Source organism: Vombatus ursinus, unplaced genomic scaffold (assembly GCF_900497805.2).
Source record: "Vombatus ursinus unplaced genomic scaffold, bare-nosed wombat genome assembly UNPS02009132.1, whole genome shotgun sequence".
Classification (NCBI taxonomy): Eukaryota; Metazoa; Chordata; class Mammalia; order Diprotodontia; family Vombatidae; genus Vombatus; species Vombatus ursinus.
Window position 1 is genome coordinate 17,342,161 of NW_020948910.1, and position 25,928 is coordinate 17,368,088.

The following is a 25,928-nucleotide window of genomic DNA, read 5'->3' on the forward strand; positions in this document are numbered from 1 at the left end:
AGTACACAGTGAACTGCATGACCATCTAATGACCCCAACTTTTCCACAAAAATAAGACCAGTTTTAAAAATAACACTCTACTGGTGCTGCCAGATAACAGCAAGACAAGATGTATACCAAGAAGAAATAAAAGTGGATTTCAAGCAGGGGGCAATGAGGAAATCTGATGGATGTAAGGAGGCTAAAACATATTATAAATGAAGAACTAAGACAAACAGGAGTAAGAGATGTAACCAAGGAATTTTGTGATTGCAAAATAAGATGGGCTGGTCCTGTGCCAGTGGAAAGGGATGACAGGTGGACAGCTAGGGTCTTCTACTGGTACCATTACCATGTTAGGAAGCATTTAGGAAGGATTCCTGAATGTTAGGTGGACCCTAGGCAGCTAAATGGCATAGCAAATAGAGTGTTGGACCTGGAGTCAGGAGGACCTGAATTCAAATCTGGCCTCAAACACTTACTAGTTGTGTGACCCTGGGTAGGTCACTTTACTTCTGTCTGCTTTAGTTTTCTTAACTGTAAATTGAAACAATAATAGTACCTACCTCTCAGGATTGTTATGAGGATCAGATGAGGTAATATTTGTAAAGTACTTAGCACAGTGCCTGGAACAGAGTAGGTGCATAATAAATGTTTGTTCTCTTAGATAAACTTATGGGAAGACCCTGGCAAGAGTAGCACCGGATGGGCAAACGCTGATGGTTTTTTGATTTGCAACATTGGAGGGAAATGGAAAGTGAAAAGACCTGGGAACTCCTCCAGAGAAGAAGAAATGTGGCTGAAGGCCTTTGTCTGAGGAAGATCTGCATGGAATATAGGGTCACAGATTTGACTTACATTCCCTCAGATTTACCTAGTTTTCAGAAGAAACATGCTGCTTATTTCCCTTTAAACCATTTTTTGTTCAAATTATAACATTTTCATTCATGCAAAAGCCACGTTTGTCCCTGTCTGAAATCTTGATATATTGACTTCCATATCCCACTTCAAATAATTTCACTCTCCATCAACTTCTTGATCTTCTCCTTGGCAAATGTTCACTTCCTGCTGGGAAAACTTAACTATGCCATAACAGAATTAAAAAGCCACCGGCCTGAGTTTGGGGTCTTGGGGTCAGATATAGGAAGAGCAGAGAAGTAAAAGGGAAAAAAGGAAACTTGTTTCCTCTCTCTTTCCTGAGAATAGGTTTGGAACTTTACAAAATTTTGAAATAAATGAAATTTGTCTTGCTTCTTCAACCTTCACCGATTCCTATTGCTCTTATCCCCAGGCCTACCATATTTGCCCAATGCCCTCATGCTCTAATCTCTCTACTATGATCTGTCAACCACACTCACTATCCTACAAAAATAATCAATGCTCCAAAATTACCTACATTCCCTACCCCATGAAAAAATTCTAATTTGCTAATAAGTCTATGTTAGATGTTAGAAGAAAAGAATTGTGAATGAACCAACTTAGACTAAAGTGTGATTAGTCATATATAGGAATAATGTTACTAGAAGGTTAGGAGACTGACAGCCTACTAACCCCTGAGAAGTATTTGTATTAAACCCCAAAGAACTTTTGACTTGATTTAATTTAAAGCCTTGTTAACAAAATCAAAAGGAGCCAGTGGACCTCAAGGGCAGGAAGATCTGAATTCAAGTCTTACCTGTGCCATATACTAGTTATGTGACTGTGGAAATTACTGTGCACCAGGCCACCCTCTAAAATTATAATTTACTAAATAAGTGCTGATCTTCTCTGATTTCAGAGACAGTTTCTCACTGTGAGTTCCCTACACTGATGAAATAAGAGGTCTAATTAAAAGAAAAACAAACAAACAAACAAAAAAACAACAGCCACCACCATAATAAATCATACAGTCAATGATTAAAAGACAGATAACTCAGTAACAGCCACAGTTATTTGCATTTAAAAAGATTAATCTTGTACCCAAATGAATAATTTAATTAGTGGAATTTAACAAAGGCAAATGAACTTCTGGAAGTGGGGTTTGGGACTTGGAATATTTTGGGTAACAGTCATTACCATGAAATGAATTTGTCCACCTATGGTAGGCTATTGTTCACTGCTTTTTTTTTCTCTTTAAATCTCCCATTTATTGTGCATATAGCTTGTTTGTTCATAGTTGTCTGCATGTTGTCTCCTCCATTAGACTGGTTGCTGCATGAGAGCAGGGACTCTCTCTTGCCTTTCTTTTTATATACAGTACTTAGTGTGGTGCCTGGAGGTACTTAATATGTGATTGCTGGCTTGAGTTGGCTTTTCCAGCTTCTTTGATTATCTCCTTCAGGAGATACAAATTTTCTTAAAGTCTGAAACCTTCCTCCTACAATAATTCCCATGGAAATGGAATCAGGGATTTGGTGGTTATAGATAACAGTAAATTCAATTCAATTTATTTAAAAGCAGAACACATTCAGATTACAATATCACTCCTCTCCTTTCATAATTTATCTTTTTATCTTTGCATTCCCAGTGCTTACAATAGTTCTTGATATATAATAGGCACTTAATAAATGTAGATGGATTTCTAGGACCCTCTATTGGAATAGCCTTTGAGGATTCAGATAACTCCCACATCACAAAAGATACCCAGGCATTACTGTGATAGAGGATATATTCAGGGACACACACACAGGCACGCACACACACACACACACACACACACACACACACACACACACAATTGTCCTAGCAATGCTGAATTTGTTCCTTTCCAACAGAGCTTGACCTTATGAAAGGGTCAGATAGACTTTTCAGCTCAATTGTTAGCCTCTGGGGGAAAAATATTGTTTATTTGGTAATTTATGTATTTCCACATGATTTACTCTCAAAAGCAATGACTATTTTTGTAGTAAATGTTCATTATCCTTTCAAATGTAAGAAAGCATTAGCAGTTGATCCCAATGACCACTGACCCATTGCATTCGTTAGACTGTGGAAAATACCTGCCTCATCCTATTGCTCTCCTGATTTGCTGGGTTAGTAACACCCAGCCCTCACTCCTACGGACTGTTCTTGGAACCATGGAAGACTCAAGAGAATGAAGAATGAAGGAGGTTAGGCAATTTCTCTCCTCTGACAGAAGGCCTACCATCCAGATACATATGCATCCCAAGATTCATATCCCTGAGATTAAAAATTCTTCAAGGGCAGGAAATGGATTGACCTTGCTTATTCCCAAACTCCCATTACTTAGCACAATGCTGGGTACCTAAGAGATATGTAATTACAAAGTCCTATATAAATACAAGTCACGGATTCATTTTTTTCATTCATTCATTCATTCATTCATTCATTCATTCATTCACCAAACAATTATTATGCACCCATTATTTGCCCAGTACTAAGCTGAAGACAAAGGATATAAAGCTCCTCAAAGGAGCTATTTCTATTTCTATTCTTTAAAAAATACCTATTAATGACATATAGGGAAATAACATGCCGTAGGCTCAGAGAGGTTGTTACTAACCTAAGGTTATACAGGTACTTAGCAGGAATCATAACTCAGCTCTTTGACTCTAAATAAAATATTCTTTCTACTACACTAGTGTCCCTCTCATTTCTGGAAATACTGAAGCCACCCAAGAAAATGAACATCCTATGTTTGGGAATAGAAATACTGAAATAAAAATTATTGAGAACACTGAAATGTATACAAAACTTCAGAAGATTTTTGGTATCCTTCAGAGAGCTAAAAGCGTTTTGCTAGTTTGGGAACTCAAAAATGTGTTTATGAACCTAATGGTTTTTCTAGCAAGTCCATGCTTTGTATGGGGGCCCAAGTTACATAAGACACTGGGAGTTGTATTTGTTTCCAACTCTGGAAGAGAAAGAAACAAAAACAAAAAACTATTGAAGTACCAGAAATGGAGGGCAGAGTGTTCTACTACAGCTTTTAAACTTTCTCTGTAGAGTGACTTGGGGGAAAAATAAGAATGAGAAATGGAGAGAATGAGGTTGGCAGAGGCAATAATTACAGCAGCAGCAGATAGGGGACACTGACCTTAATTTTCCTAGTAGACACACCCTTTCCCTTTCCCTGGATTGAAGTTCAGTTTAAGAAGAGAATCCAGGAAAGACTGATTGAATGCTATCTCCTTGGGAAAACAAAAACAAAAACAAAAACACTGTAACAATAGTGAATCTACCCTTTCTGCTTCTTCCTTATTTTATTAAGCTGAAAATAGGTGGTAGGGTTCATTCCTAAATGTTTCTTTGGTATTTTTACATTTGGCTTACTGGTTACTTAACATTTAAAACAATTTTTACTAGATAAAGATAAGATAATTTTCATTGCATTCTGAGTTTGTGTTTTTGCTATGGAGAATATGGTAAAGCTACACCTTCACTCCTAACCCCAATTTGTGGAGAATTGGTTAGACTAAATTCAAGCGGCTAGGAGACTATCCTCCAGGCTTGTCAATCAACAAGTTGCCTGGAAGCTTGGAACATTTTGTATATTTTAATTCAATCTGTATTTTTTAGCTTGGCATAAAGTCATATAGAACTTGAATCTTTGCTCTAGACTAAAACATCATGAGTTAACATAATCTCTCTTTTCAGACAGGTTGCATTTCACCAGTGACTTAGGACTTCATTCCACACGCTGGGTGAGGGAGAGAGAGAGAGAGAGAGAGAGAGAGAGAGAGACAGACAGACAGACAGACAGACAGACAGACAGAGACAGAGACAGAGAGACATCTCTCTCTCGGGACAGAGAGAGACAGAGCCAGAGAGCCAGAGAGACAGGCAGAGACAGACAGACAGAAAGAGAGACAGAGACAGAGAAAGACAGAGACAGAGAGAGAGAGGGAGGGAAGAAGAGGGAGGGGAATATCAAGAGAAGTCAAAATTTGAGCAAGCCCTACTAGGTGGATACAAGTATGGTCAATTTCATACACTTTCTTCAAAGGGAATCGAGATGTCAAATTCATCCAAACTTCCTTCCACAGTGACCTCTGCTGGCAATATTTATAACTTGCTTTGTTCACAAAATTATTATGGTTTGCATGTTAAATTTTAAAATCTAGTTTAAACTTGTATGCACTTTTGTTTTTGGCAGCTCCTCTATAGATCTCAGGGTCACAGAGCAAAGAAAAAAATAGTTTTAAACTTCAACTCTAAAACCTTTAGAGAAAGGAAGGAAAAAAAAAACATTATTCAGCCCCTACTATGCGCCAGGCACTGTGCTGAACACTTTATAAATTTGATCTTCTCAACGAACCTGGGCAGGGGGAGTGTTATTATTATCTATTTTACAGTTGAGGAAACAGGGGCAGAGTGATTTGACCAGTGTCACACAGTTAGTAAGTGCCAAGGCCAAATTTGAACTTAAGTCTTCTTGACTCCAGGCCCAGCACCGCCTCCACTATAGCAATTACCTATTTCTGTTGCTTGGGCTTCTCTCTGTCCAGAAACTTTTGAGAATGTTGAGTAACAAGCAATATATTTCTAATCTCTAAAGGAACAAATGGATGCTGTTCCCCAAATCTTGTCTTCTCTGTGTCCTTTGAAGCCTAATCAGGTAGGAGCCTATCTACCAACCTCAACAGCACAATTAAATAAAAGAAATCCCAACAACAAAGACGCTGAAGAACTCTTTTCTCTTCTCATTTAACATTGGTAGCTTTCCCTCACCTATTACATCCAAACTCCTAATTCATCTTCCTTTCATGCCAAGAAAGAAATGGTATACTTTACTACTAGCTCTCAGTCTATAGAAATTGTAATGATCTGATACTGGTTGTTGTTTTAGTTGCTTTTCAGTCACATCTAACTCCCTGTGACCCCTTTCCTGCCTTGGGATTTTCTTGGCCAAGTTAATGAAATGTTTTGCCATTTCCATCTCTACCCCATTTCACAGATAGGGAAACTGAGGCAAACAGGGGGAAGTGACTGGCCCAGGGTCACACAGCTAGTAAGTGTTAAGTATTTAGTCTGAGGCTGGATTTGAACTCAGGTCCTCCTGACTTCAGGGCTGGTGCTCTATCCACTGTGCCACCTGGCTGCCCCAACATTTGGGAAATTCAAAGAAGGTTCTATTTAAATTTAACTACAAAACACATGTGACATTTTAGAGTGGTATCAGAGGGAAGTATCTTTGCTTATCTAAATCATTTCCCATCCCTATTCTGCTCAAGAGTGTTTTCAAGGTCTGTTACAGAGCAACAATAAAGAGTATTACACACCTGAACTATAACAGATAAAATTCATAGGAAGTTGCTAATAATTCCACAACTATAGAGTTTTGTTTAGAGAAGGAACACAAACTCTATGTAATGAGTTTCTAATAGATAAATCCCATATGCTATATTCAGACATGAAGTGATTGTATTATTTGCATAGAAATGTTTGCTCAGCGAAATTACTAGAGCTAGGCTTATTGAATTAAATCTTGTTTTTGTGTCTGGAATATAATGTCCTGAATGTCTGGCATATAAAAAAGACAATCTTGATTCATTGAATTCTCAGAAACTGGTTTCATAAATAATAAAATATTCTTGGATAATTCAGTAACTCATAATACTCTAATAGACTGTTTAAATTAAACAAGTAAACCTATTTTAAACAAAACCATTTTACTGGTTAAAATTGTCCCTTCAACAAAAAACAATTGCACTCTCATTTCTACCCTAAAGTAAGGGTTGACTACCCATTTTTCTACTAATGCTTCTGATATTGCTCCAAGAATGAAAGTTGAAACTCCCCCAAAGGAAGATGAAGAGGGCATATTGTGAGTACTGCTACTAGGCTGCTTACATACTATCAATGAAGAGTTGTACAGGAGAAGTAGCACAATGGAAATCATTTGTATCGTAATGTAAAAGGAGAAAAGAAGTGGGCTGGTTATATAGTAAAAGCAAGGGATAACAGATGGACAAGTCCTCAGGCTCTATGTGTCCAGTATCAAGAGATGAAGATTAGAGTCCCCAGCAAATTGAACGGATTGGAGGATTTATGGGAGGACACGGACAATATTCATACACAATGGGATGACATGAATGGATGAAATCTGTAATATTAGAGGGCTTCTCCAAATCCAACAGATCACTGATCCATATCAATGTAGCCTTCTAATTAGATGAAACCAGAATGTGGAACTACACATGGGGGGAAATCTTTGAAGTTTTCTACATCAGGCAAAGCATATTGTAGATCTGTCATGAAAATAAACTATACAAGTTTACATGAATCAAGTTTTATGGAATAGCAGGTGTTTTTTGTTCAATTCTCAGTCCTATAGACATGTCTAATCTACCTGAGTGGTCTGTCCCTTTTTTTTTTCTCTTCACTTCCCACCAAAAATTCCCAGGCAAATGGCATCAGGTGGGAGAATATGGGGGCCAAAGACATATGCATACATAAAAGAACTAAGGTGGGGGAGGAGAAAGGGAAGAAAGTGCCTGGGTAAATATAAAACTCAGAAGTTGCAGAATAAGTATCTGATTTTTTTTTTTTTATGAATAGGATTTTCATTGGGAAACCAAAGGTTTCTTGATTAAATGAATCCTTTAGTCTGGTATTATTTCACTTGTGGTTTTGATTTCTCTGGAAGGCAAGAACTACATTAAGAAACAACACCACACACTTCTGTGGTATCCCCTAGTTCAAAACTCTGCAGAATAGCAGGTATCAATAAATGTGTTGAACAAAGTGTTTTTAAAAATGGCTGCATACCTCCTTCCTATTTGCTAATCGATGGATCATTATATATAGTGGTGGTTAGTCTGCTTTTCAAATTGGCCAAATTGATCAAAGCTGCTACTCTCGTCCTCAAAATGAAGGTATTGAATTAGATGATCTGTAAGGTCTCCTCTAGCATTGAGTCCTGTGATCTTCCTGTAAGTTAACTATCTAGTACAAGGCTGTATCGTGGAGTCTCTCATGGGCAGGAGTGGGCTGTTTCTTTAGAAAGCTTCAGGTTAAGCTGGTTTAGAGATAAGAGAATTAAAGCAGAGATGTCAGATCTGAATGGAGGAACAGGGCTGGGAGAGTTGGGCAATGCGAGCAAGATTTTGGTCAGAAGCTGATGAAAGTTTTAGTGTAAGAATAATGGACAGTCCTGGGAAGGTAGCGGGTGGAAAAAATTGGAACAGATTATCTTAGGACTGGGGCACTGAAGAAGAAGAAAAAAAGTGACATATCATGAAATATTTTATCAACTTTGTGCTTTCAGTTTCCTCAGACCAAATTTCCTGTTTGTATGTAGAAGTGTTGTCATAGAACAGAGTAGAACTAGAATTGAGAAAATAGAAACTTTTCTATTGTTAGCTCCCTCTTCTCTTTATCTCAAAACCCTTTGACACCATCCTGTTCTACTCTCTTCTCATTGACTTAAGTTTTTCATGAAGTGGCCCTTCTCCTTGCCAAGGCCAACTTCTCAACATTAACTATTGAACACATCCATTCCCATTCTATCTGGAATATTGCCCAGCTCAATAATCTCATATCTCTATTTAATCTTTAATCTTTCATCTTTTTTTTTTGCTGCCTATAAACATGTACAAATCTCTCCCATCCTTAATTTTTTTTTTTACTAGATCTTAACATATTTGCTAGTTATCATTCTATATCTCTCCTCTTCACCCAAAATTCCTAGGAAAAAGCTACTGGAATTCTTTGCCACCAATTTTCCTCTGCTCATTTGTTTCTCAGTCTATTTGCAATCTGGGTTCTAATCTTAGCTGTCAACTAAAACCACTTTATACAAAGTTTCTAATGATGTCTTAATGGCTAAGTCTGATGGTCTTTTCCAAATTTTCATTTTTCTTGACTTCTTTGTTGCATATAACACTGTTTACTAACTAACCTCTTTTCCTCTTTTCTTTGGGCTTACATGGCATTATTCTCTCGGTTATACTTTCTTTATCTCATTGCTCTTTGAACTTCTTTGCTAGATCATTATCCATGTTACCTCTACCAAATCTCTGTCTTGGCTCCTCTTCTTTTCTCTAGATTCTCACTTGGGTCTACTCGCATTGGCTTAATTATCATCTCTAGGTTGATGACACTAAGATATAAGGATATCTATTTAGCTACTTATAATTGATGTATCCGCATATAACATATTTATATCTATATCTACAAATAGCCCACATATATTATAACTATATCTATACACTCTACATGTAGATACAGATAACTATATATACATACATACAAACATATGTATGTATGTGTACAGCCTTGGTCTCTTTCCTAAACTCTAGTTCCTTATCACCAACTTCCTATTAGACATTTCAAACAGAATGTCTCATTGGCATCTCAAGCACAACATATACAAAATAGAATTCCTTATTTTCCTCCTGAAATCCATTCCACTTTTGAGCATCACCATCCTTCCATTCTCCTAGGCATTAGGTTTCTCCAGATTGGTCATGGCAGTGTCAACTAGATGGCAGAAGGGACAGGACCAAAAAGGACAAATTTACCCCATGCAAGAATGCTAGAGGGGATTAACCTGAGCATAAAATCCCAAATCAAGAACTGAAGCTGAAGACATGAAAAAAAATCAGAAAATATTGAACACAATTAAGAAATTTGGAGGTTAAGAAAAGACAAAAATACAAACCCAGAAAATGAGAGAAACCCTATAAATGGGGGGTGGGGATGGGGGTATAAGGGGTGGGGGAAGGAGTTTAGCCACAAGGATAAAAAGAATAAAGAGAAGAAACAAAGAGATTAAAATTTTAAATGACAGACCAAATGAAAATTTGGTAAGAAAAAAATGAAAGAATACATAACTCAGAAGATAAGGGGGGGAACCTTACTCACGTATTGGATTCACTGAACAATAGGTTTTAATGACTTTATGAGACAATTAGAAATACTAGAATTAAGCCAAAATGTTGGGGAAAGAATAGGTAAGATATCTATCTAAAAAAATTGACTTGCAAAACAGGTTGAGGAAGGATAATTTAAAGAATAATATTCACTGAAAACTATGACCAAACAAAAAACCTGAATGCTGTATTTCTTTTCTTTCTTTTTCTTTTTTTTAGAAGTATTATATGCTTCAATGATTTTCATGTCATCCTTGTGCAGGTGCAATGCTAATCTTCTTTATATTGTTCCAATTTTAGTATATATGTTGCTGAAGTGGGTTCCTGGGCACGATATTTTAATAAATCATTAAAAAAAACTGTACAGATCTGTTAGAACTGGAGGACAAAGGGAAAAGGGAAAGAATTTGCCCATTACCTTCTGAAAGAAAACTCAAACCAAAGACACACAAGAATGTTGTAACCAAAATACAATCTCTCCAGCTCAAAGAAAAAATATTTCAAATAGCCAGAAAAAAAAAAGAATTAAAGAACCAAGAAACTATAGTCATAATTACACAATCCTTGGCAACAAATTCCCTAGGAGGAGAAAATATATGCTAGTCATAAAAGCAACATATAAAAATTTATTATTAAGAATAATATATTCTGCAAAATTGAGTGTAAACCCTGTAAGGGAAAATGAATCTTTAAAAAAAAATAGAGGATTTTCTTTAATTTTGTATTCTTAGTGTGAGAAACATGGTTCAGTCACTCCTTGGTAGGGTTAGCAGCTACAACTCACTGCTCCCCTAGAAACGTAGCATTCGGAGTTCTGTCCTCCCTTAAGAAACAAAACTTAAACTGAAGTGAGCAAAGGGACATTTATTCATTTACGATTCTTGCAAGGTGTGTGTGTGTGGTACCCCCCAAAAAAAGAAAAGAAGGGACACACACACACATTGTACAGAAGTAAGAACAAACTTTATACAGGTAGTTCAGTCCTACTCCTCCCTCCAGAGTCAGGATTGGTTCATACTCTTTTGGGTTACAAGTTTCCTGATACTCCCCCTTCATGTCCTCCTTGACATGATCTCCCTCCCTGGTCATGCAACCCATGTTCAGAAAATGGAGGGATAATTTGTGCATGGGTGTGTCAGTTAATATTAATGAAGCCAATTAAGCATGAGTAGTAGTCATGACTTGGTGACCCCCATGAACCCTTGAGTTGGATCTGTTTTACACGTTCTCAGCCCCTCTTGTTGTTTGAAACTAAGGGCCCTGACCATCAATCTTGCAAAACAGGATATGCTTGTTTATTAACATAACATTCTTTAACAAATTCCTTATTTGACAATATCTGTGGAAGCAGAACTCCTTCTGGTAGGTATTCTTTATCTTACATTAGCCACCACAAAAAGAGCTGCTATAAATATTTTTGTACAAATAGGTCTTTTACCAATTTTTTTGGATGCCTTTGAGATAAAGCTATTGTCAGCAATTCAATGATCCAAGATGATGCCAAAGGACTAATGATGGAGCTTGCTGTCTGCCTCTAGAGAAAGAACTGATATTGTTTGAGTACAGACTAAAGCATGTTTTTTCCCCCACTTTCTTTCCTTCATTATTTTTCTTTTATCCAAATCTTCTTGTACAAAATGACTAATACAGAAATGTTTTGCATGACTGCACATGTATAACCGATATCTGATTGCTTACCATCTCAGTGCGGAAAATGTGGTTGGGGGTGTTGCTTCTGCACATCACTCAATCAGGGGGTGGATGCCTGTGTGATAGCATTGGAGTCAGTTTTAACTGGAAGTGAATGTGAGAGGTAGCTAGTTTTCATTTCCACAAAGATGCTGTCTAGGGGCTGGGTGGAAATTGAACAAAGGAAGTCATAAAGTGGAGCTGGTTGGTGAATGGACTGACCAGGGAAAATGGGTTCTGAGGACAATTGAGGGGAGTGGGAGATGTAATTAGGGGCAGAGACTCACCTGGGGAAATTAGGGGCTTCAGATAGGCTATAACCTCTATAGTACCCAGCCAATGGGGAAACAGGGGAAGCTTCTTCCTGGTTCAACAACGGCTTTATGGAATTCGTGGCAAAGATAACATCAGGGAGAGGGGAAGGGAGGGAGGTATAGAATTTGGAACTCAAAACTTAAAAAAAAAAACCCAAATGTTAAAAATTGTTTTAACGTGTAATTGGGAGAAAAATAAAAAATACATATAAAATAAAGTTTAGAAAAAGAAAAAATAGAATAGAGGATTTTCAGGCATTTCCAGTAAAAAAAAAAAAACTGAGAAGAAACTTTGAAATACAAACAGCAGCTTAAAGAGCAAATATAGAAAGGTAAATATATTTAAGCAACTTGAAGGGGCTAAATGATTAGAGAACACATACATTTGAATGAGAAAGAAGATACAAGTGTCCCTTCAGAAATCTAATATTTTCAAGAATGATAGAGGGAGGCCTGATGGCTGTGTTCTGTTTTGAGATGGTTTTAAGTGAGGAAAGGAAAGGAAAGGAATAAAGAAATACATGAGACAGAAATGAGGAACAACGGACAGGAACTTAATATTTTGAACTCAAATGAAGAGTATACTAACATAAGGAAAAGATTGGATGGAACTGATATCTCATGATATCACTTTTATCTAAATCAATAAAGGAAGATTTAACACACACACACACACACACACACAGAGACAGAGAGATAGAGACAGAAATGAAATTGAAAAGTTCTTGTATGGACAAATTTAATATAACTAGGGTAAGAAGGAAAGTGGTTTATTTGGGAAAAAAGATATTTTTATCAAATACCTCTAAGTTTCTAATATCCCAGATATGTACACAACTAACAAATATATGACTAAAAGCTCCAGTAGACAAACAGTCAAAGAATATAAACAAACATTTCTCAAAAGAAGAAATGCAAAATACTCAACAACAATATGAACTTCAAATCAATTGTATGTGGAAGGTAGAGCCAAGATGGTAGAATAGCAGGAAGAGGTACCACATATTATCTTCTCCAACCAAAAAAAAAAATCCTCCAAACAAACCTAGAAAACATTCTAGGTAGGATTCTGATGGAGAAATCCAAGAAAAAGTGACAGTGCTATTTTTCCAAACCAGGTTATCATAGGGAGACAGAGAGGTCTGTGGACACTAGAAACAGGGTCTGACCAGAAGCATGCCACTTGCATCAGAAAATTCCAGTGCGGGGAAAGGCGGTGCACTAAATAAAGAAGTTCTACAGGGTACAGGAATAAATAGCAACTGGCAGCATGATCACCTACTACCCAGTGCTAGGTCACAGACCCAGACTGAAGAGGGGACATAGACTGAAGGGTAGCATTTCAGGTTAAGGAGTGGTGAGGACCCTAGGCTATATACCTAGAAGAACAAGTTGAGAAGCAGATACTAGAAGCAGAGCAGGGTCTCAGTTCTAGCTTCTGACCTAAATCTGAAGCCTGTAGAAGATTTCTTTATTCTTAGACATGAACTCTGGAAAAAGGCAGACTGTGCTCAGTCAGTTAGTGCCAATTATGATTATTCAGCCAATGGAAAAGGATGCTCCCAACCACGTGGTAGGCCAACACAAAATTCCAAACATATGCCAACCAGTTCTTCTGTCTCCCAGATGTAGGTTCCCTACCATGTCCCATGAGGGTATCTCTGTCTTAGGTGATCTGGGCCTGTACAAAATCCCCGTTATACTGATAAATTATATATATATATATATATATATATATATATTTTTACAGCTGGGTCCTCTCAGGACACCAGAAATAGTTTTCCAGCCCCACCTGTAAACCTCTGTTCCAGGCAGGGGGAGGGGTGGTGGTTTCAAGTGCCCTGGATGTTCCCCTTGCCTGATTGGCTCTGTTCCAGCCCCTTAGACTTGGATTAGGATTTGCTCAGACCTCTAAGGCATGAAGTCCCACCATACCCTTTCATTTAGAGATACCACTGTTAGGTATATGCCATAGGGAATACAAAGACAAAAAACAATCAAAACCAAACCAAACCAAACCAAAAAGGTCCCATAAACACCAAAATATTAATAACAGTATGTTGTGTTATCAAAGGAATGGAAATCAAGTAGATGCTCATGATTAGGTAATGGCTAAAAATTATAGTATATGAGTAATGGGAAGTTACTGTGCTATAAGAAATGATGATAAAATGATTCCAGACAAGTATATGAACTGAGGAAAAGTCAGGGTCAGGAAAAAAGGGTCAGGAAAGGACTTTGTAAATGAATTCGGACTAAGGTGTAAAGAATTGTTAAAGCTTAAGTTGTTATATCTCCCATCCTGAATCATGAAATTCCAGACATTATCTACAGCAAGGGTTATTAACTTCGAATCCATGTTCTAGTCCAGGGATAGATTTTAAGGGGTTCATGAACTTGAATGGGAAAAATACATCTTAATTTCAATAAAATTGATTTATAATCTGATATATCTCATTTTACACACTTATTATTATTCTGAGAAGGCATCCAAAGACTTCACCAGACTGCCAAAGGAATCTATGGCACAAAAAAAAATGTCTGATCTAGAGAGCAGAGGGGACTCTTTCCTAACAGAGCTGAAATTATATCAGGTAGGGAGCTATATGTTTTTCCAATTTGTTGGGGATCTTATAAAGAACATTCATGTGCAGAAACAGTTTGACCTAGGTGACCTTTGACAGTCCGTTTCAACTGATATCCTAGGACTCTAAAGGCCTAAACCATGTTTACATGTAACTTAAAGATAGGCCTGTTTGCACTTAGAATTCAGACTTAACATACTGAGCAGTTTTCCCCGTGGCTTACACTAACAATGAGAGAAGGACTATTTTCTCTTGCATCACCTAAAGTTTTCCCCTACAGACCAACACTTTGCCATCTGTTTATAGACAGTGAAAGGTCTCTAAATTGCAGTTGTTTTCTTTCTTTTCTTTATTTAAAAAAAAAATAAGACTCTCTGGTATTTGTTTTCCTAACACCAATAAGTGTACCTGTTTCCCTAATCAGGTGCAGTGTGAAATCATTTCTCATTACAACTAAGCAGGGAGGAAAAAAGGATGTGTTAATGATGCCCTGTGGTCTCCAGTACAACAGAGGAGTTTGGCAAATAAGACTCCAACAAGAGAGAGAGGCTTTGTACACGTGGCACTGCACCTTCAAAGTGTTGAATTGTAAATGAAGTGCAATGGGGATTGGTAAACTTAATCAAGGCTCATTATTAGTGTCCTCTCTGGGGACTCCCCTTCAGAAGTGTTCCCAAAGAATGATAGCATATGTTTCAAATCTATTGAAAACTTTTAAAAAATGATTTCATATTTTCATCTTTTAATTATGTGGAAACCTGGATGGGGGAACATTTTGGAGACAAGAATGTACAAGAGCTGTTATATCAATTTGTTTTCTTTATGTGGCTATGCCATTAACCTTATCAATTTTTTTTTAAATGAAGGAGGAGAGGTCCAGATAGGACTTCTGGTATAGAAACGCCCTCCACTGATACATACAGTTGAACAACTATTCTCTGATCTGTTACAGTTTTAGAGAGTTTTTTGGATAAACTGAGAGGTAGTCATAGTCACCCAGAAGCCCATGTGGTCATCAGGACTTGAAACTAGTTCTTTTGGTTCTAAGGGCTAACCTCTACTACACTACTGTTATATAATTAAATTCAAAAGCAGAAAGATTTGTCTAAGAATGTACTACTAAGCGAGTCTAAGGTTATGTGAGCAAGGTAAAGCCCTAAATAGAGCAATTAACATGGATAATTGAAACTTCTATCATTCAGCCACATGAAACTTTTGCTTGAGATGAACCTCAGTCAGTCAGTACTCATTTATTAACTACCTACTATGTCACCGTGCTAAGTTCTGGGGATACAGGGAAAAGCAAAAGTTCCTGTTCTCGAAGAGCTAACAATTTAATGGGTGTCAAAAATATTTTGGAGATACCCTGTTTCCCAGAGCTAAGGCCCAACAAGAAGGCTGTCTTCTGAACTTGGCATAACAATAATCCTTTGCTCTCTGGATGATCTTACCCTCTTGCAAAGTGTATTGCTTTGACCAGCACCAGGCGTTCACTGCCCTATATTTCCCAGGGACCTAAGAGCCAAAGTGCTACTGCCTAAAATGATCCATCACACCTCTTGACATACTCACAATCCCTGTTTCTTCTAACAGCTAAGTCAACCAAACCAGGTACTGCACTCCATACTAACTCTGGTTCTGTACCTCACTATGAGACAATAAACTTGCAGATTGTTCACATAGTACCCAGGAACACTTGCATTGTCCGCTCTTGAGCTTGCCATGGGAACAGCTACCCAAGACCTAACAATGATTATGTCATGGTCCAACCCACTTGTCATTTTTTATGTATACAAAGCACTGCCTTGCCCCAGGACGTTAAGCCCTCCTTCTCAGGAGGACTTCTGCTTGCAAACATTTCCTCAATTTGAAATTAAACTTCTGTTTGTGTCCTGACTCTCCTGCCTGTGGCCTGCTTTGTGCAGCTCTGGCCATCCACAGATTAGACACCGGTTCTGATCTAGTTGACATGGGAGAGACAACGTGTAAACAGCTATGTACAAATGAAACATATACAGGATAAATTGGAGATAGCCAACAGAAGGAAGGCATTTGAATTAAGAGAACTAGGAAAGTTTTCTTGTAGAAGATAGGGTTTAAGCTGGTACTTGAAGGAAGCCAGGAAAACCAGGAGAAAGATATAAGGAAGGAGAGCATTCCATACATGGAGTTCAGCTAGTCAAAATGCCCAAAGTCAGGAGATGGAGTGTCTTGTTTATTATGAATTCATTTCTCTTTGCTTTGCTGGTATAGATCTGGCCATAGCACGTGATAGGATTAGACCTGATGTCTTTGATTTCTGCTTAGATCTATTTCTTTGCACAAACCACAAGCACTACATGGCACCCTTTTTCATGTTTATATCTCTAGTGCTTAGCACCATTCTTGTCATAGTAAGCACTTAATAAATGCTTTCCATTCATTCCTTCATTCTTGTTTTCAGTGGAACATACCTTAATGTACCCTATAGATTCTGTCCATTTCTCTCCTATTCTTCCTGCCCTACATTCTCAAAATTCCTATTCTTCTTTCCTCTTGGTCCAAGTCTAGACTTCTATATTCAAGCAAATTTGTATTAATTCTAGGGGGAAAACAAACTTGCTTTTTCTCAGTAGCAACACATATTATTGTGCAATAAAGCTAATGGGCTCAATCATCCATTTTTCTGGGCTTTATAAAGAATGATCACTATTTCTATCAGCAGGTTATATTATTATTATAGTATAACAATGTGGTGGAAGGAATGTCATACTACAGAAGTTAAAAGTTAGAAGATTTGAGGGACAGTTAGGTGGTATGGTAAAAAGAGTGCCAGGTCTGGAGTCAAGAAGACCACAGTTCAAATCCAACCTCAGAAACTTACTAACTATATGACCCTGGGCAAGTCATTTAACCCTGTTTGCCTCCGTTTTCTCACATGTAAAATTAGCTAGAGAGGGAAATGGCAAACCACTTCAGTATCTTTGCCAAGAAAACCCCCAATGGGGTCATGAAGAGTCTGAACAACAACAAAATCTGAGTACCATCTCTGTCATTGAATAGCTGAACTACCGTAACTACTTTGAGACTCTGTTTTCTCATAAAATATGGGAATAATAATAGAATGAGGTTGTTGTGATGATCAAGGAAACAAAAATACTATGCTACTCTAAAGTGCAACATAAAGGAAAGCTATAATTTAGGGGTATGCTGAGGCCAGATTTTACCAGCAAGGGGCAATTGGTAAATTTTTAGTGTGAGTATTTACACCTCAGAAATCAGCAAAGGCTACAAACCAGGGCATTTATTCTTTTGTAGGTTATCTGGACAATGATGGAGAAAATGTTAATAATGTAGTTTAAACATAAAAATATCTCAGGTGTACCTTTTTTTTCTCCAGGTGGCTGGTTGTTAAACATTTGCAAACTATCCCTGGACTGCTCTTATTTCCTTTAGACAGAGGCAAAAGGATTCTGTTTCTCCCAGGACATTCTGAAGTAAACCAGGGAGCCATGAGACAAGAAGAGGAGCACACTGCCAGCTGGCTTCCTTCCTTCCTTTTCTGACGTTGAAATTAGACCTCCAGGTTTCTATGAGGCACATAGAAATGGCTTGGGTTGTAGATGTGACAATCACTTCGATTTGGCCTGAAATCAAGTGATTAATGGTATGGGAGAGATTCTGAACTTTGAGCAGGGATAAAGATGGGAGTTATAACTAAAGAAGATCCCAAGTTGCTAAGACTGTCAGCTATTAACTGGCGAAGTAGAAGGGAGAATTAATTTCCATAATTCCTTCCTCTTGTTGAGAGTGTATGATCCTTATTCCCTTTGCTTTGTATATATTTGTTTACATTTGTCTTTCCCATTAGATTGTAAGTTTCTTGAGGGCAGGTACTGTCTTTTACCTCTTTTTTGTATCCTCAAAACTTAACGCAGTGCCTGGCACTGCTTAAAAATGTTCATTGATTCATCTATTGATTATTCCTTTCTATGAACTAAGGGTATGTGTGTGGTCTGTAATCTCTTCAGTCACACTCAAAGAGCTGGGAAGGCAAGTTGAAGAATGTTTAGGAGAAAGATGACGGAGATGGCTCCATATGGTAGCACTTGATGTCTTTCTTTTCACTTTATGCTAATATTCAATGAACTGCGTGATCACAGTATGCTAAGTCTTTGGATTTGTGAATGTGAGACTCATGAGTTTTTAGAGGGAATTCTATGACCTATATAGAGACTATAGATTTTATAATTTAATATTTTGAGGAGTATTCCATTTCATTCCTTATACTAATTTCTGACTTGAGCAAAGTAAAATGTTTAGTGCTGTCATTGAAGCAGCAGGCTTGACAATCGGAGAAATAGTTTAGCTATCTGGAGGCTGAGAGCCCTCTTCTGGCCAGTGGGCACATTGCAGCTTTTAAGGAAGGTTTTCTCACATTGCAGCAGAGAAAAACCGATCAGAAAGCTGGATGGTGGCTCAACTAGGTTGCTACCTGGTGGGCAATTCAGATACTCCCTGGTTGAATAATTAATATAATGATGCTCTGTCTTCCTGTGGGATTAAGGAAGGTATCCCTTATATCACATGAGTAGATTTCGGTGACTTGCCCAGTGTCATACCAGTATACTGATTGTCTAATTCAGAGATTTTCAGAGAGTTTTTATGTGAGGACTTCAACAAAGAGAAATCTGAAACTCAGTAGGTGAGTATCATACCCTTTCTATGTAGTAACAAAATGTTTTTGTGTCTCAAAAAAGGAGACTCAGTTCCTATAAAATCTTTTAATTTAATCTTCTTAGGTAGGGTCTTTGGTAAACTATTTCAGATATTCATGCTATAGATACACATCCTATAGTTACGTAGGTCCTAGCCCAAGCCTCCATTGGTTATTGTTTGGACCCCAGTGGCTCAGAGTGAGTGTAAATAGCAATTGCCAATGTTTTGGCCAGAAACCCTAAAGGTCTTCCCCTCCTAGGTTGATTTTTTTTTTTTGGCCTAGGTAAAAGAGGCCATTCTTTGCCCCATTTCTTAACTAGCCTTAATCACTGAGTGGGCATTGCCTCAGTCAAACTGAGACTTGGAAAAAAGATCTTAACTTAAAAAGGCCGAGGTCTCCCATTGCATCCGAGGCTATCTTCAGTTGTCCTGATCTATATCTTGCCACTGGACCCAGACGGCTCCAGAGGAGAAAGTGAAGCTGGTGACTTTGCACAGCCCTCCCTCATTTACATCCAAATCACTTGCAAGTCATGGCATTATCTGCCTGGTGATAAAGGACAAATAACATGACTAGAATTTTTCCCCATATGCTTTGTAGTTTCTGGCCATCTTGGTAAAGAAATTACTAGTATAACAAGGACCTGAACTTTTGTAGTTTTAGCAGTGTTGCTAACAGTAACCACCAGTTGTCAGTGTTCCTAATGCCTTCTTTAGGCTTCTCAGAGTAATTTAAATAGCCTTGCACTAGTGGAAGTTGGGGGAGGGGATAGTAATTCAAAAGTCAAATAAAAGAAGTGTATTTTACCTTTCCCCAACATACTTAGCAGGAGGGGCAGGTGAATTCGATTACTAAGTAAGGAGACAGTGAAGAAATGTGCCCTTTTGTGCAGCAAACTGGTGGGGGACAATGGATTTATGGCTGCAGCAGATATGGCACCAGCAGGAAAAGACAATTTTCCAGAATGCTGTGGGTCAAAGATATGTGGTAGAACAAAGAGTGGAAAAATTGATCTTTCAGTGTTTTGATTTCACGTAGCCTTTTTAGTAGGTAGTTGCTCAGTCCTACCCTTCAAGTGGAGGAAGGTGCTAGCAACTCATTTTCCTGAAACTGAGGGGGAAAGACCCTATTTTATTGATGCATGCTCATGCCTATCTGAAGTGAAGGGGAAGGCCAAGACCTTCTAAGCCATATCCTCATGCTCAGTGGTTGCTAGGAAGTCATTGTTTTACTTTAATGGTACTTTCACTAATAGTTTTTTCAGGGAGTCATCTTGAGTCTTCCATTATAGGATAAGAGAGGTAGCTTTGGATTTAGGAAGACTTGGGTTCAAATCCCACTTCTGACACATACTGGTTCTGTGATACTTAATCTCTCACTGCCCCTAGGCAACTCCCAAATAGTCTGAGTGGTAGATTTGCATGTAGGGGAAAGTTTCTCCCTGGGACCTCCATGTATCAATGATATCACAGTTCCAGGCCTGGAGGGTTAAAAAAAATGTCCTTTATGCCAAAATGCAGAAAGATTCCCCCAGCAACTCCTACTCATCTGTTTTGGTCCAATGGGCATATGTAAAGCTGAGGGAAGACTACTGAGGCCACCAAGGAACCAGATCATTTTTGCTGAACCCAACTGAGTGAATGGCTATGAGGGTATTGGCCAGGTACTCTTTACTGAACTCTCTGGATGGACTTCAGGAAGTATTGCAACAACCTTTGTATTCTGTCCATAAAGTTTGCACTGGGTTTTTCCACACTTAAAATTTTTTTATTAACAATTTTTTTTCTCTTTCTCCTACTTCCACTCTCCCCATGCCCAATGGAAAAAGAAAAAAAAAATAGAAACAAACCCCTTGAAAGTACCTAGGGCCTCCTCACCCCAAAACATTCCTACTATATTGGCCCCTTTCTCTCACTGGTGAGTTCCTCCTGGGATCCCCATTTTGGTGAGGGATCATTCCCCTCCTGACTGTGTTCCTCATTTTCTGAAATTCAATACCACACCCCTGTGCCTTCAGTCCATCCCTATGTGTCCACCCACCCCCCTTTTCAGCTCCCTAGTTGATATTGTATTCTCCCATTAGAATAAAAGCTCTTTGAGGGGAGCAACTGGGTTTGTTTGTTTGTTTTTTTGGCTTGTATATGCATCCCTAGCACTTGGCATGGCTCTTGCCACATAGTAAGTGCTTAATAAATGCTTATTGCTTTGCTTTGCTTTGTAACAAATAGGCATAATCAAGCATTATAAATTCTTGCATTGGCTGTATCCAAAAATATGTGTCTTCTTTACTATCTTATGTTTATAATCCTTTCAGTCAGGAGGTTGATAGCATGGTTCATCAATCACCCCTGGAATCATCCCATACTTTTTAATGTTAAACTCTATTTCCCCTTCACCCATCCTCATCCTTCTACTTTAGCTCCTTCAATTACTAATTAAAAAAAAAACAAACAAACTAAAAGCATAGTCTTGTTATTATTAATAGCCCATTATTAGTAGTAATGATAACATTTAGCATTTATATAATGCCTACTATATGCCTGGCACTATGCTAAGCACTTTACAAGTATTATCCCATTAGATCCTCACAACTACCCTGGGCAGTAGGTCCCTGATCTTTCAGTTGAGAAAACTGAGGCAATTTTAAGTGAGGTGCCCAGGATCACACACCTAGTAAATGTCTGAGGCTGGTTTTGAATTCAGGTCTTCCCGACTCCAGGCCCAGCAATCCATTTATCGTACCACCTAGCTGCCCTTGCTCTAGTTACTTTCAAAATTCTTCTACGGCCACTGAGCACCATCAACATTAATCAAAAAAGGTCAACTATTAAATTTCTTCATAACCTGGTTGGACAACTCCCTTATTTTACAGAGGAGAAAAGTGAGAGCCGTAAGGGAGAGGTAAATTTTTTCTGGCATAGAGGATGGGATACTCAGGAAGAAAGGGACTCTGAAAGTTACTCAGTATGTGACCATTAACAAGTCATAGCACGATAGATCTTTAGAGATGGAAGTAAGGGAATATATGAGGTCATTTAGTCTAACTTCCTCATTTAACAAATGATAACATTTAAGCACAGAGAGGTCATAGCATGTTGAGGTGAAAGAGTGCTTAAAAGCCATTTAGACCAATCTCTTCATTTTATAGAGAAGAAGAATGAGGCCAAAGAAGTGAGGTCACTTGTCCAAGGTTATACAGTTTGAAAATGACTAATCCAGGTTATAAACCCAGGTACTATAACTTCAAATCTAGCGTGCTTTTCATTGCATATTTTTTTTAAGACCTAGCTTCCTCATTCATAAAATGGGATGAATACCTGTAGCAATTACAGGATTTTTTGAGGCTCACATCAGATAATCTATCTACAATGTGTCAGCCATGATTTAAGTCAAGATTCAATCCCAAGTCTTTTCACAAACTCCAAAGTCTGTCTGTTTTACCATTTTAGTATTCTAAGGACACATTGTCCAATTCTTATCAGACCCTCTTGTTACCATTTAAACCTTATATAATAAGCAAGTACTTATTTTTCACAATTTATAACACATTAATATTTTTTCCCTAGGATTTGAGAGATTTGATAATAAGTCTTTGTTTCATTCAATTGATGGCAACATTGCAGAAAATTTTTTTTTCTAGCATCAGTTGTGTTGAATCCTAATATGTCTAATTAGGTAGTTAGTGAATAGTGCCTCTGAAACTTCATAAAACTTAATTAAGGCATGGTACCTACCCTTCTAGAGAAGAAGAGCAGTGAGATATCACAGAGAGGTTAGTTGCCCATTAAGGATAATTAAGTCATAAATTTCGGCAGGAATAGGAATTCAGGGATAGGTACATCATTACTGACTTAGCCATTAACTTACCCAAGCCTTTCAGTGATTAATTTACAGTTATAACTCCATAAAAGATGACTATCTTACCTTTTAAAAAATTTCTTTTTTAATGATTATGTTGGCTGAGTTGGCTAATCAATAGTGGAGATTATTCTGTAATTCAGAAATTTGGTGTCTGTTATTTTTGCTAATAACTAATTCTCTCAGTATATATTCTCCCATGATAAAAATAGCATCATGTATATATTTTTTAGAGCTGGAAGTCATCTAACTCAAACCCTTGATTCTTTATTACAATTTCTTTGTAAATTAACTGGGTTTTTCTAAGTGAACCGTCATGTCACCTGAAAATGGAGATACTTTTGGTTTTTCTTTGCCAATGTTTATAGATTTAATTTCTTAATCTAGTCTTGGTACAGTGGATAAAGCACTGAGACTGGAGTTAGGAGACCTGAGTTCAAATCTGATTTCAGACACTTGTGTGACCCTGGGCAAGTTATGGTCTGTTTGCCTCAGTTTCTTGATCTGTGTGCTTGAGATAATAATGGCATCTTCCTCACAGGATAGTTGTGAGGATCTAATGTGATAACTATTATAAAGCACTTACCGTGGTACCCAGAACGTGTTAAGTGCTATATAAATATTATCTATTAGATGTCAGTAAATGAGGAGACAGATATCCTTGCCTTAATTCTGCATTTATTAGGATTCTGGTGCTTCCTCATTACAAATAAGGCTACTTTCAGCATATATCTATATCTAAATATATTTATATATACACATTTATTTATGTAGTTATATTTTTAGATTATCTTTATGCACTTATAGTTTTTAAAAGATTTTTTTAAACAATTGTGCTTTTTTAGTTATAAACTTATTATCAACAAATATAAACATCTACAGATACAAAGAATACTTCTGTTCAGTTTAAAAAGTGATATATGTATATAGATGTCATGTATATACACATAAAGTTTAACAAGGTATTAATGAAACTGTTCTATTTTTGTCCTCTGTTGTACTTTTTATGTGCATTTTAACACATTTAATTTACATTATTTTTTTGTCTATCACTATTAAATAATTGTTCCCTAAAGTAAAAACCTTCTTTCAAAAGAAATATGCATAATAAGGCAAAATGAATCTATATATTTGCAATGTCTGAGAATGTACAATTTCATTCTGTATTACCAAAGGAGGTATGTTTAATGATGATATATTTAATGATCAATCTTTTGAAGTCATTATTGGTTGCCCTTTTGGTCAGAGTTTTTTAGTTTTTAACAGTCAACTATCTTCATAATATTATTATTTTCATCATACAAATTGTTTTCCTACTCATTTTACTCTGAATTAGTTCATCCATACCTTTCCATATTTTTCTGAATCTGCTATAATCATAATTTCTTAATGACTTGTAACTGTGGGCTAAATACAACCTTCTAAGACCACACTTAAGAATGTTGTAGGCTATGTGTTTGACATCTCTGATTGGAAAAAAGCCATTCAAAGATGGCAGATTAGAGGTGACAGAGCTGAACTCCCTCAACATTCTCCAAACAATGTTAAAATAATGCCTCATATAAAATTTTGGAGTACAAGAGCCAAGAAAAGGTCAGGGTTAGACATTTTTCTGACCTAAGAAAACTCAGGAGATCAGCTGGAGAAGTTTGTGATACTGGGGTGGAAGCCTATCTAGAGACCACACATTCCAAAGCTGCTGTAGCAGCAGCAAAAAGGTCAGCGGCAGCAGCAACAGTAGTAGCAGCAGCAGCAGCAGCAAGCTCAGAAGCTTCAAAAGCTCTTGGCACAGTGACAGTAAGGGGATTAGATAACTGGTCAGAAATAAATTACAGCAGACTTTTTGCTGGCATTACGTACAGCTGACACTGATTGGCAGCTCTATTGCCCAAATGCAATAGTGGATCATGGGTCCATGGGGGAGAGGTGAGTTCTGGGGGTTAGTCACAAAGGAACAGGGGCTTTGGTCATAGTTCCAAGGCAAAGAGAGCATTACCACTTGTGGCTATAGGGGACCAGGGGCCCTTACTGGATAAAGACCTGAGTGAAGACCCAGAGAACAGTGACCCTACCTCTCCCAGGATCACACCACCTTATAGACACTAAATACTTGTAGAACCCCTGAACTAGCTCTGAAAACAGCCACATGAAAAAGCCTGAAGCTTGGGACAGTATCTCCCCACCCTCAAATGAGCAGAGCTCAACTTTAACATAAAGTTCAAAGTCAAGAAATAGTCAGGAAAAATAAGCAAACAACAAAAAAATTAACTTGACCACAAAGAGCTACAATGTGGCAAAGAATATCAAGACATAAATTCAGAAGAAGATAGTAATATAAACAAAACAAAACAAAATAACACAAAAACAAAAACAAAAAAACCAGCTACAAACAAAGCCTCAAAGACAAATGCTAATTAAAACCAAGCCTAATAAGAATTTCTGGAAGAGTTATAGAAAGAGATGAGAGTAGTAAAGGAAAAATTGAGAAAAGAAATGTAAGTGTTTATAACCTAACCCTCTTCTACCATTCCAGTTTTCTTATGCCTCACTCCCTGACACTTCAGTCCAATGACATTGGCTTCTTGGCTGTTCTACAAATAAGACACTCCATTTCTTGACTTTGGACATTCTCTCTGTCCCTCACATCTGGAACATTTTCCCTCCTTCACTCTAACTACTGATGTCCCCAACTAAAATCCTACTTCCTATAGGAAAGCTTCTCCAATTCCTCTTAATTCCAGTATTTTAATTTCTCTTTTAATCATTTCCTATATAGCTTGTAGATAGTGTGTTTTGTATATATTTGTTTACATGTTTTTTCCCTATTAGATTGTAAACTCCTGGGGGAGGGCAAAGACTGTGTTTTGCCTCTTTTTGTATTCTAAGTACTAAGCATACCTGGCACTTAGTAGGCACTTAATAAATATTGATTGATTGATTGAAAATGGTGTCCTCTATCCTTGACACCCTTGTTCCCTTGTCCTGCCAC

The 25,928-nt window shown here is 37.5% G+C and overlaps 1 pseudogene; it reads right to left on the reverse strand.

Annotated features, from left to right (window-relative positions):
* Positions 1 to 10,011: 10,011 nt before the first annotated feature.
* On the reverse strand, positions 10,012 to 10,112 carry LOC114034943 (annotated as a pseudogene).
* Positions 10,113 to 25,928: the final 15,816 nt, after the last annotated feature.